The sequence below is a fragment of the Hemiscyllium ocellatum genome, assembly GCF_020745735.1.
Source record: "Hemiscyllium ocellatum isolate sHemOce1 chromosome 27 unlocalized genomic scaffold, sHemOce1.pat.X.cur. SUPER_27_unloc_20, whole genome shotgun sequence".
Classification (NCBI taxonomy): Eukaryota; Metazoa; Chordata; class Chondrichthyes; order Orectolobiformes; family Hemiscylliidae; genus Hemiscyllium; species Hemiscyllium ocellatum.
In genome coordinates, this window is record NW_026867488.1 from 66,258 (window position 1) to 76,626 (window position 10,369).

The following is a 10,369-nucleotide window of genomic DNA, read 5'->3' on the forward strand; positions in this document are numbered from 1 at the left end:
GAAATTGCTCGTGAAGAGCCGCCACTCATATAACCAAGCCAGACAGATCGATTGTGGCCAGAGACTCGGCCATTTTGACTTCTCATCAATCTACATTCTTTCCATGCAAGTTTTAGTCACATCAAACTGCCACGCAATGCTGTTATGGCCTCAGTAAACTATAATAACGGGAAGATCGCTGGAATGATTTTTCTACATCCGACTGCAATATAAATACAGATCATTGTTTCCAGTTTTGGTGGAACAAAAGACATTGTATTGGTGGATAATTACAGTTAGTGCAAACACAGCTAGCCATCGATAAATATTAATCCTGTTCACTTCAATGGCCAATTTCAATTCAGAAACCAAGTGCATTCGGCTGCTTGTAACATAGACAACATGACAAAATGGCTGATAGGAGGAGAAACGGGGCATTGAGGAGGAGTGAAATGTTTGCTTTTGGTCACCTCCACAATTGTTAGAAAAACAGGTTGAAAGGATTCTTAAAAGGTGGCTGAAGTAATGGTGTGGCTTAACATTTCAGACAGCGCAAAGTGGAAGACAACTTTCTAGTGGAAGAAAAAGACATTTCTTATTTCTGAAAGAACTGGGAAACAGAAGAGGGGATGAAATCTGACTTGGGAGCTATTTCCTATTTGTTGAGGATGTTGCTTCATCACAGTCTTGGTTTAGAGCCTAAGCTCTTGATCAGGAATAAAGGGTGGCCCAAAGGGGCTGACAGATAAATGGGAAGGACGTAGGGCTGGGGGAAAGGCAGCTGGGAGTGTAATAGGTAGATGGAGGTAGGGATTGATGGTGATAGGTCAGAGATGAGGGTGAAGCAAATAAGTGAGAAGCAAGATGGACAGGTATGACAGGTCAAGAGGTTGATGTCGAATTGGAAGGTTGGAACTGAGACAAAGTACGGGAGAGGAAATGCGGAAAGTGATGAAATGTACATTGATCCCATGTAATTGGAGGGTCCCAAGGCAGAAGATGATGTTTTTCCGACAAGCGTCGGGTAGCAAGAGTTTGGCAGTGGAGGAGGCCCAGGACTTGCATGTCCTTGATGGAAGGGGAGGGGGAGATAAAGTGTTCAGCCACAGGCGTTTAGTTTCTGTGACCCAGAGCTGTTCCCTCAAACATTCCGCTAGTTGGCGTCCAGTTTCCTAAATGTGGATGAGACCATATTGCGAGCAATGGACATAATCTTATAAATAGATTGCATAAATCTTAGCCTGCTGGAGTTATTTTCTTTTACTAAGTTAAAGAAAACTTTAATTAAATTGGGTGACTGCATGAAACGGTTTGATGGTCAGATTTGAATCATCACACCCAAATGAGACAATGCCATGAATATCAGTGAACTGCTCTTTTTGTTAAAAAACACAAGTTCTTGATTTATTTTCACAACTTACTGGTATTCACACCTGCACATTCAATGTCAAACTCTGACATCAGAAATGAAATTACAGCATTAATTTTGACTTACAATATTCGAACAAACAAATTAATAGCACACAGTGAATACCAAGTCTGATTCTTATGAAATTAAATTTGACCAAAAAAATATAAAATCAAGCTGGGAGATAAGAAATGGGGGAAGGACAGAAGGCAAGAAATGCAGCATCATAGAAGGTGCTCCTCCAGGGAGTGTATTTTACCAACTACAGCTGCTAAATATAAACAAGCACTCTGACATGATCCTCCGGTTTTAATGTGAACCATAGCCCTATACAGTAGGTACCATTTAAATGAGTTAATAGCCTCCAGCCTTACCCCCCGCTTCTTGGAGCTCGGGCCTTCCTCCAGCTCCGGGGGATTGCTGCTACTGCTACTCCTCCACTGAAGAAGCCTTGGGAAGCAGGTGTAAAGGCAAGATACAGAACAGAGCACCTTTGCAAATGAAAGCAGCTTATAGAGACATTGAGCAACAGTATCACAGGGTTTTGACCCACCGACCTCTGACTTAATGTGCCCAGCACGCTCCCGCTGCACTACTCTGCTTCTTGGCACCCAAAAGCTGGATTGTGGATCAGATTAAAGTAGGTCCTAAACTCTGATTACACCGGTACACAAGGCAGTGAGGAAAGGTTTCAGCACACCGGCCTTCATCAGTTCGGGAATTGAGGATAGATGTTGGCAAGTAATGCTGTAGTCATACAGGACGTGGATGAGGCTGCACCTGGAATATTGTGATCAGTTTTGGTCCCCTTGATGTTCTGACTTCTGACTTCTTCAACTCTGGGTTCGTGTTGAACTTGATGGGATACTTTGCCCAACTCAGCATTTTTAAACAGAATCGTTCTGAGGGATTCATTTAAAACTTTTCAGGAGGTGAGCTCAACAAGACTGAAAAATTCAATGTTACTTGGACTCTATTTTAAACTTACATCAGGACCAGTAGTCAGAGACATGTACAGCATTGAAACAAACCCTCCGGTCCAACTTGTCCATGCTGACCTGATATCCTAAATTAATCTAGTCCCATTTGACAGCACCTGACCCATATACTCTGGCAGCTCATTTCATATGTGTACCACCCTCTGCATGAAGAAGTTGTCCCTTTAATTTCGCCTTTCACACTAAATGTCTGCTCTCTAGTTCTGGACTCCCCCATCCCAGGGAAAGGACCTTCTTTATTACACTGTCCATGCCCCTCATAATTTTGTAACCTCTATTAGGTCACTCCTCTGCCTCCGATGCTCCAATGAAAACAGCCCCAGCCTATTCAGCCTCTCCCTGTAGCTCAAACCCTCCAACCCCCAGCAACATTCCCGTAAGTCGTTTCTCATCGAGAAGTCAACCTTTCAGTCCTGAAGAAGGGTTAATACCCAAAACGCTGACTACTCCACATCCTGGTGCTGCCTGGCTTGCTGTATTCTCCCAACCTCCTGCTTGCCTACATCGGGTTGCAATATGTAGTGGCTCAGTGGTTACCACTGCAGCCTCACAGCACCGGCGACCCAGGTTTGATTCCAGCCTTGGGTGGCCGTCTGTGAGGAGTTCGCACATTCTCCCAGTGTCTGCGTTGATTTTCTTTAGGTGGACCTGTTTTCTTTCATAAACCAAAGATGTGCAGGTCATGTGGATGGGCCATGCTTAATTGCCCATAGAGTTAGGTACATTAGTCAGAGGGAAATGGGTCTGGATGGGTTACTCTTCGGAGGGTTGGTGTGGACTTGTTGGGACGAATGGCCTGTTTCCAGACTGTAGTTAATCTCATCTGCACTACTTTTGTCACTAACGAATGGCAGAGTAAACTCGACGGGCCGACTGGCCTAACGTATGCTCCAATGGTCTTGCGGTCTTATTTTCTCTGGATCATTTCATTGGCAATGTGCAGTCCCTGGCTCAATGAGCAGCAGTGTCCACTGAAAGCAAAGCTCAGAGGTTCGAAGAACTCCTACAATGTGGAAACAGGTCCTTCAGCCCAACACAACTGCACTGATCTTCCAAAGACTAACCCACTCAGATCCATTTTCCTACCCTCCATAAATTGCACACAGACCCCCAAGGGTGGAATTATTCCTGGGTTCCTGGTGCCATGAGGCAGCAGTGCACACCCTGAGCCACCATGGGGTTGTGGTTGTGGGGGGTGGGGGAGACAATTGCAGTCCATCAGAAACAAAAACAGCCCACCTACTCTCCCACTGCACCCACTGTCAGAGCTGGCAGGAGGTTCAGTCCTGGAGGGTTCCCAAGGCAGAGTCACCGGTAGGATCTGATTGCTGGAAGCACTGGTGCCCCCGCTGGTGCTTCTGCAAGTTGCAGGAATACATGAACCTCTTCCCATACTCGGGCCAACTGAAGGGCATCTCCCCGGTGTGGACACATTGGTGCTTCAGTAGGGCGGAGGAATTGCTGAAGGCCTTCCCGCACTTAGGGCAGCAGAATGGCCTCCCCAAACCCCCCCCCCCCCGCCCCGCCTCCCTCCCCCCATGTGTGGACTAGCTGGTGCTTCAGCAGTGTGGAGGAGCGGGTAAAGACCTTCCCACATTCGGGGCAGGAGAACAGCTTCTTCCCGGTGTGGATGGACTGGTGCCTCAGCAGGGCCATGGAATTGCTGAAAGCCTTCCTGCACTGAGGGCAACTGAACGGCATCTGACCAATGGGTCAATAGGTCGGAGGAAAGAGCAAAGCCCTTCCTGCACTCGGGGCAGAAGAGCGGCCTCTCCTCGGTGTGGACCCACTGGTGTCTCAGCAGGTGGGAAGAACAGCGAAGGCCACCTTGCACTTGTGGCCGGAGAACAGCCTTCCCCGGTGTGGACCAACTGGTGCGTCAGCAGGGCAGAGGAATCACTGAAGGCCTTCCCACACTCAGGGCAGCAGAAGGGCCTCTTCCCCTCTGTGGACCCATTGATTCTTTAGAACCCTTTCAATTTCCACAATATCCTTCTGATAGGAGGAAGACCAGAATTGCACACAATATTCCCAAAGTAGTCTAACCAATGTCCTGTACAGCCACAACATAACTTTCCAACTCCAATACACAGTCAGAGGATTGGGAAACCTCTCAAAACCCACAAAAAACAAACAGGAAAGAGTGGAAGGACAAACCGAAGTTTTGAGAGTCAGCTTGGAAGCATCACTGAGAAATCGGCGGACTGGGTTTATTGGGTAACCGTTCTCCTTAAATACTCTATATACGTATTTCTCTTGTACTCTTCGTAGTTTCTCTGTGCTGCAGTGTGTAGTGGCTTGTTGAAATAATGTCCTGATGCGGCTTCGTTTGTGGGTGTTGGGATGATTGTTTCTGTAGTTAAGTATTTGGTTTGTGTGTGTTGTTTTTCTGTAGACGCTAGTTTGAAGTTCCCCATTGACTGTTCGCTCTACTGTGACAACTAAGAATGGCACTTTGTTGTTGTTCTCCTCCTCTTCAAACCAGGAGCCCCCCTCAGGCCATAGTCTCACTACTTGGAACACCAATACACAGACTATTCAAAGGCATCTACTGAAGACTAAAACACCAAGTCGAAGATTCACGGCCCTCCATTTACTCTATCCAAGAATTCTTGAAAACCAAAGACACTAAGATAGAAGAGGATGGAATAATACTGTCCTTTGACATACAGCCCTGTTCACATCCATTAACATCAACGTGGCCAAAGAAAACTGAAGACACTACTCGAAGAACCAAAGACACAAACACAGCAACAACTTCATCAGCAAAGATAGCACTGTCAACCTCGTGGAACTGTGCCTTACCTCCCACTTCCTATTCAGTAACAAGCCCTACAAACAAATAAAGGAAATAACCAATAAACCACCAGTATCAGGATTCCTAGCAGAAGCAATAATGCAGACACTCGAACAAACAGCTCTTCCAACGACCCAACCCAAACTTTGTGTCCGCCACAGTGATGACACTTTTGTCATGAAAAAATGAAACAAATTAGAGGAAACGTACAACACCATCAACAATATCCTCACTGGCATAAAATTCACAAAAGAGGAGAACAACACCAAAGTGCGATTTCTAGATGTCACAGTCGAGCGAGCAGTTAATGGTAAATTCAAAACAGCCTCAACAGGAAAACAGTGCACGCGAACTAAGTACTTAGCTACAGAAGCAATCACCCCTACACATACAAACAAACTGAATCAGGACACTATTTCAACGAGCCATTACACACTGCAGCACCCAGTAACTACCAAGACGTAACTGAGAGTGGGTAGCCAAAATATCCACTGAAAACTGCTTCCCTGACCGGGAATCGAACCCGGGCCGCAGCGGTGAAAGCGCCGAATCCTAACCACTAGACCACCAGGAATATATCTGCATACATCGACAGCTCTACTAAAGATTGCTTTCCTGCCCGGAAATCGAACCCACGCCACGGTTGTGAGAAGGCTTCCACCAATGTCATTTCTTGTACCCATTGCTCCCGATGAGGTCTCCTCTACATTGGGGGGACTGGAGACTCCTCGCAGAGTCAAGTCACAGCGCTTGGGGGAGCATCTCCAGGACACCCGCACCAATCAACCCCATCGTCCTATGGCCCAAAATTTCAACCTCCCCCGCCCCGTCCCACTCTGCTGAGGATATGCAGGTCCTGGGCCTCCTCCATCGCCGCTCCCTCCCCACCCGATGCCTGGAGGAAGAACGCCCCATCTTCCGTCAGGGATGAATTCAACCCCAGGGCATCTGTTTCCTTATCTGTTTCCCTCCCTCACCTTACCTCAGTTCCAACCTTCCAGCTCAGCGCTGTCCTCATGAACTGTCCTACCTGCCAATCTCCCTTCCCACCTATCCGCTCCACCTTCTTCTCTGATCTGTCACCTCCATCCCACCACCATTCACCTATTGTGCTCTTTGCTACTTTCGGCCCAGCACCCCCCAATTTATCTCGCCACCCCTGGAAGCGTCCTGCCTCTATTCCTGATGAAGGCCTTTAGCCCGAAACGTCGATTTTCCTGTTCCTCGGAAGCTGTCTGACCTGCTGCGCTTTTCCAGCACCACTCTGATCTAAACTCTGGTTTCCAGCATCTGCAGTCCTCACTTTTGCCTACCCAATAAACCCAGTGTGCCAATTTCACATCAACAAACTGACACAAGCAGACACAACATCTGCAGAAACGCTAGCCACATTACTTTACATTAAAGACATCTGTGAAATGATGTCCAGACAACTCAACCCGCTCAGCATTAAACAGCGGCTAATGAACCAGAAATACCCAGTACAAACAACCAGCAAACGTATGTTATTTACAAAATACCATAAGACCATAAGACATAGGAGTCGAAGTAAGGCCATTCGGCCCATCGAGTCCACTCCGCCATTCAATCATGGCTGATGGGCATTTCAATTCCACTTACCAGCGTTCTCCCCGTAGCCCTTAATTCCTCGAGACAACAAGAATCTATCAATCCCTGCCTTGAAGACATTTAGCGTCCCTGCCTCCACTGCACTCCGTGGCAATGAATTCCACAGGCCCACCACCCTCTGGTTGAAGAAATGTCTCCGCATTTCTGTTCTGAATTGACCCCCTCTAATTCTAAGGCTGCGTCCACGGGTCCTAGTCTCCTCGCCTAATGGAAACAATTTCCTAGCGTCCACCCTTTCCAAGCCATGTATTATCTTGTACGTCTCTATGAAGTCTCCACTTAATCTTCTAAACTCCAATGAATACAATCCCAGGATCCTCAGCCGTTCCTCACATGTTAGACCTACCATTCCAGGGATCATCCGTGTGAATCTCCGCTGGACACGTTCCAGTGCCAGTATGTCCTTCCTGAGGTGTGGGGACCAAACCTGGACACAGTACTCCAAATGGGGCCTAACCAGAGCTTTATAAAGTCTCAGTAGCACATCTCTGCTTTTATATTTCAACCCTCTTGAGATAAGTGATAACATTGCATTCGCTTTCTTAATCACGGATTCAACCTGAATGTTTACCTTTAGAGAATCCTCGACTAGCACTCCCAGATCCCTTTGTACTTTGGCTTTACTAATTTTCTCACCATTTAGAAAGTAGTCTATGCTTTTATTGTTTTTGCCAAAGTGCAAGACCTCGCATTTGCTCACGTTGAATTCCATCAACCATTTCCTGGACCACTCTCCCAAACTGTCTAGATCCTTCTGTTGCCTCCGCTCTTCCGTACTATCTGCCTGTCCACCTAACTTCGTATCATCTGCAAACTTCGCTAGAATGCCCCCAGTCCCTTCATCCAAATCATTAATATATAAAGTGAACAGCTGTGGCCCCAACACCGAACCCTGCGCGACACCACTCGTCACCAGCTGCCATTCCGAAAAAGAACCTTTTATCCCAACTCTCTGCCTTCTGTCAGACAGCCAATCCTCAATCCATCCCAGCTGCTCACTTCGAACACCATGGGCCCTCACCTTGCTCAGCAGCCTCCCGTGTGGCATCTCATCAACGGCCTTTTGAAAGTCTAGATAGACCAGATCCACTGGGTTTCCCTGGTCTAAACTACTTGTCACCTCTTCAAAGAATTCCAACAGGTTTGTCAGGCATGACCTTCCCTTACTAAATCCATGTTGACTTGTTCTAATCAGTCACTGTTCTTCTAAGAATTTAGAAACCTCATCCTTAATGATGGATTCTAGAATTTTACCAACAACCAAGGTTAAGCTAATTAGCCTATAATTTTCCATCTTTTGTCTTGATCCTTTCTTGAATAAGGGGATTACAACAGCCATCTTCCAATCATCCGGGACCTTTCCTGACTCCAGTGACTCTTGAAAGATCTCAACCAATGCCTCCGCTATTTCCTCAGCCACCTCTCTCATAACTCTAGGATGTATCCCATCGGGACCAGGAGATTTATCAATTTTAAGACCTTTTAACTTTTCTAGCACTATCTCTTTTGTAATGGCAACCATACTCAACTCAGCCCCCTGACTCCCTCTAATTGTTGGGATATTTCCTTATATTATACCATACAAGAAAATATGTACATGAACTCTGCCACACACTTCCCTGTGGCAAGAAATGCTGGGATGAGATAAGGAACATTTTTTCAGCCAAAACGAATCGGCACTGACTGGACAGCCATTTAAAATCAACGCTGTCATGTCACGATAGAAGATCCAAAGGGATGTACGGTTTTCTTATTTTCTGAAGGTTTACAAAGCTGAGACTGGGTTTTGGTGTTTGTTCCCTTTCCACTCCCAGGAACCACAGTGGTTGGGGCGGTGAGTTAAGGAGAGTGAAATGTGCTCGTGAGCAGCGTGTGGGGCTATTTCAGCTTCCTCTCCTCTGACAGCGCTGTGACTTGACTCCAATGTTCTCAGGGACACTTACTGAAGCGAGACAGTGAAGAGTCTCGTTCCTGCAGATCAGGAATTCAGACCGAATGCTGGCTTCAAACCGAATGCTTTCCATAGTCCCAACTTTGTGAAGCAGTATCTTTCACTAGCAAATAAAACACCCTTGTCCTCAGGTGCCTGCTTCATTTCGATCACGATTTCATGTCCCTCACTGTTCTAGTCTCATTTCCAAACACTTGACTCATTGCCTCAAAAGCAGCTCTGTGGGTATCTGCTTGTTCCACCCTGACAGGCGGTGGGTTGCAGATTCCCGACCAGTCCCAATGTGATTGAAATATTTCAACCCCTCCACTGATTTGCATCTTTAAAAAAAACGTGGAGCAATCTCCCTTTCTTTTTGACGACGTTTCTCAACTGTAGTCGGCAGGGTTCACACCTGCGTGGGGAAACCGCAATGGGTTTCATGTCCATCGCATTAACCACTCGGCCCACCAGTACAAAACCACACTGACAGCTTCACTTCCCAAGTCTGTCTGCCTGTGGAGCTGAGAAAGAGTGAATGATTGCAGAGTTTGTTTGAATCCAGCCACTTCACAGCTTTCGAAAGGATTAAATATCTGCAAATGGCGAGTCTGTGTGTTTCATCCCGAAAGATGAAATGGACATTCAGTTAAAAACAACAACAGAAATTGCAGGAGCAACTCAGCAGGTCAGGCAGCATCCGTGGAAAGAGAATCAGAGACAACATTTCAGAACTTTTTTTTTCCTTCTCCAGGTACAGCCAAACCCGCTGAATTTCTCCAGCAGTTTCTCTTTCTGTCTTGGATTCTCAGCATCCGTATTCCTTTACGTTAGAAATTCAACCAATTCAGAAACTCCTTTGTACTTCCTCAGTGGAGAAGATTTCCGTTTGGGAAACATTTTCCTGACACCATTAAAAACGCGAAATTCGCAGCGGTCGGAGCGAGAAACGCACAACACCCTATCCCTCGCTGGTCTGGAGCCACCAGCCTTTCGATTGATAGCCGAACGCACTGATTTATTGAGCCACAGAGACAGGATTGGCCACCCCACCCCCGCAGTCTCTTTGAGGAAGCTACTGTTCAATTCATAATTCCGCCTGCCCCGCCCAGAATTACCATTGTCTTCTATCAGTTTTACTTTTCCATAATAAAGCCTTGGACATTCACTGTGGAGACACCGGGGATAGTCTGATCCCACCACCTGCAGGCACATCTATGTCACAAGGAACTAGCCCTCCTACACCGGGGCCACCACCCTCCGAGCGTTTCAGTGTTTTGCCTCTTACCGAATTTTCTCATTGACCCCCAGCCGTGAAGGGGTTTGAATTCCTGATATGCAGAGAATTCTTTCAATGTCTCAGATCAGTTCATGTCCTGAGAATATCAGAGCTGAAAATGTGTTGCTGGTTAAAGCACAGCAGGTTAGACAGCATCTAAGGGCTTATGCTCGAAACGTCGAATTTCCTATTCCTTCGATGCTGCCTAACCTGCTGTGCTTTAACCAGCAACACATTTTCAGCTGTGATCTCCAGCATCTGCAGACCTCATTTTTTATTGAGAATATCAGAGTCAATCTCCCGGCCTCTTAAACAAGGGGACGGTGTCTGGACTGTCTCTGCTCAGTCG

General features: G+C 46.7%; 1 non-coding gene across 1 annotated transcript; it reads right to left on the reverse strand.

Moving 5' to 3' along the window:
* Positions 1-5,684: 5,684 nt before the first annotated feature.
* Positions 5,685-5,756, reverse strand: trnae-uuc (transfer RNA glutamic acid (anticodon UUC)). The gene has a single exon. It is a non-coding gene; the product is annotated as a tRNA-Glu (tRNA).
* Between the last annotated feature and the right edge of the window lie 4,613 nt (positions 5,757-10,369).